Source organism: Pipistrellus kuhlii, unplaced genomic scaffold (genome assembly GCF_014108245.1).
Source record: "Pipistrellus kuhlii isolate mPipKuh1 unplaced genomic scaffold, mPipKuh1.p scaffold_m20_p_9, whole genome shotgun sequence".
NCBI lineage: Eukaryota > Metazoa > Chordata > Mammalia > Chiroptera > Vespertilionidae > Pipistrellus > Pipistrellus kuhlii.
Genome location: NW_023425595.1, coordinates 10,242,685 through 10,245,072, shown reverse-complemented (window position 1 = coordinate 10,245,072; position 2,388 = coordinate 10,242,685).

Here is a 2,388-nt window from a genome sequence, read left to right as displayed (position 1 = left end):
AGGAGAGAGGAGAGAGGAAAGAGGAGAGAGGAGAGAGGAGAGAGGAGAGAGGAGAGAGGAGAGAGGAAAGAGGAGAGAGAGAGAGAGAGAGATGTGAGAGAGACATACCGATTGGTTGCCTCCTGCACCCACTGGGACACTCGAGGTAAATGCCCTTGACCGGAATCGAACCCAAGACTCTTCAGTCCTTGGGCCAACACTCTATCCCCTGAGCCAAACTGGCCAGGGCTCTTTCTCCTTTTTCTACATATCTCTTTTATAATTATCATATTTGGTTTTTATCTGTATTCCCCTCTCTCTCTCTCTAACTGGGAGGACCTCAAAAGCAGAGAGTGTGAAATTTTCATTCTGCCCATACATATGTTATAAACAATGCTAGTCACCATGTTGGAAGCAAAGACGACAGAAAACAAGGCAGACAAGATCCCTGACTGACTAAGCTCCTATTCTGCGGGAACTTCCTCACCTGGAACATAGTGGAGGTGCAATCAAGAATGAAAGAATAAATGAAGGACACATTAAACTCTTGTCAGGAATTTGAAATTTAGTCACTATGGTTAATACAGGCACACACAGGTAAAAGGCATCATAGAAAACCTACAGAAGTGGAAAATCTTACATCATTTCTACAATCACTAACAATAGTTATTGAAAGTAACTGTGCAAGGAGCAGATGACCACACTCCTAAAACCCAAAAGAAGTAGAATACATAAAACAATTTCCATGTGAGCCTTAACCGGTTTGGCTCAGTGGATTGAGTGTCAGCCTTCGGACTGAAGAGTCCTGGGTTGGATTCCAGTCAAGGTCACATACCTCGGTTGTAGGCTCAGTCCCAGGCCCTGGTTGGGGAGCGAGTGGAAAGCAATGAATCAGTGTAACTCTCTCACATGGATGTTTCTCTCTGTGTGTCTCTCCCCGACCCTTCCAGTCTCTAAAAATCAATGGGAAAATACCCGCCGGTGAGGATTAACAAAAACAACCAAAAAAGTTCCCTGTGAAATAATATTAGTTTACATTTTTACATTACTATAATACCTAAACGCTGGGCTCCCTATAAATGTAAGGCATGAATACTGACTTCTTTCAATGCTCCTTGCATTCACTGTGTCTAGAACGTGGATATGAAGGTCAGAGAAGGCTTTGTAGCCAGGAAAACACTGTGCACTAATACATATTTTTAACATATGGTGACAATAACAATATAGCAGTGTTTCCCAAATAGCTTCCAATAGGATCTGGAAAACACATCATGCCTAAGCCCCTCTTGGAGCTCCACAAAGCACATCAGACTAATGTCTCTGAGAAGTTCTGAAGGAAAGAATATATTGAACTGTATCACCATTTCCTAAACATACTTAAGTTACCAAATTCATCTTCCAGGGAATAGCTATTAAGTTAGTTTAGGAAAAATTGCTTTAAAGTTCAATTTACAATACTGTTCACTTATACGTACCCTTTAGTGATGATCTGGAAAACCAAGACATTCTCAGAATATAGTGCCAATTGAGATATATATATATATATATATATATATATATATATATATATATATATATTTCTTATGAAAGTGTCTGTAAATAAAACTTGCTGCACAAACAATAGCCTTGGTAACATTCATGTTGTTTCTAAGTGAAGTTATCACCTGACCACTAGATGGCAATAGATTCCACTTATAGTACAACCATTCCAACCAGATTAACAGTTCAAGAGGTATCTGAGTCTGCTAAGGCGAGTGTGCATTGACTCACTCGTTCAGTCACTTCTCCAAACACCTATTGGGGACTTTCACAACCTGAAAACTCTGGTGAGCGCTAAAGATAAGAAGAGGAATGAGATAGCTCACTGTCAAAAATTGTAATTCTTGGATTCCTAGGAAACTATAAGATGCCCTCATCAATTTAACCACAGTTCTTCAAAAGAAATGTGGTTACTTTAAATACACACACGGATTACATGACTCAAGGAGGACATACCTGTCCTTGGTCTGGGGAGCTTCTGGTGTGGGCTGAGTTCAAGAGAGATGAAGGTAAAGTTACTGCCAGACTCTAACTTTTAGGCCGCAGACCCTAGAGCACATGTGTCAAACACAAGGCCCACGGGCCAAATCCGTCCCGCCAGGCCTTGCAATGTGGCCCGCACAGCGCTGTCATCACTGCACTCCGCTGCATTTCCATCACATGACAGTTTATGACTGTTCAGTAAACCATTCGGCCCGCGATTTAGGCTGGATTTTAGATTTTGGCCCCTTCTCTGATTAAGTTCGACACCCCTACCCTAGAGCTTCGGGGCCAGAAGAGAGCTTGAGAGTCTATATATTCAACATCCTCTTCTAGCCAAAATGGGTTTGGATCAGTGGATAGAGCATCAGCCTGTGGACTGAAAGGTCC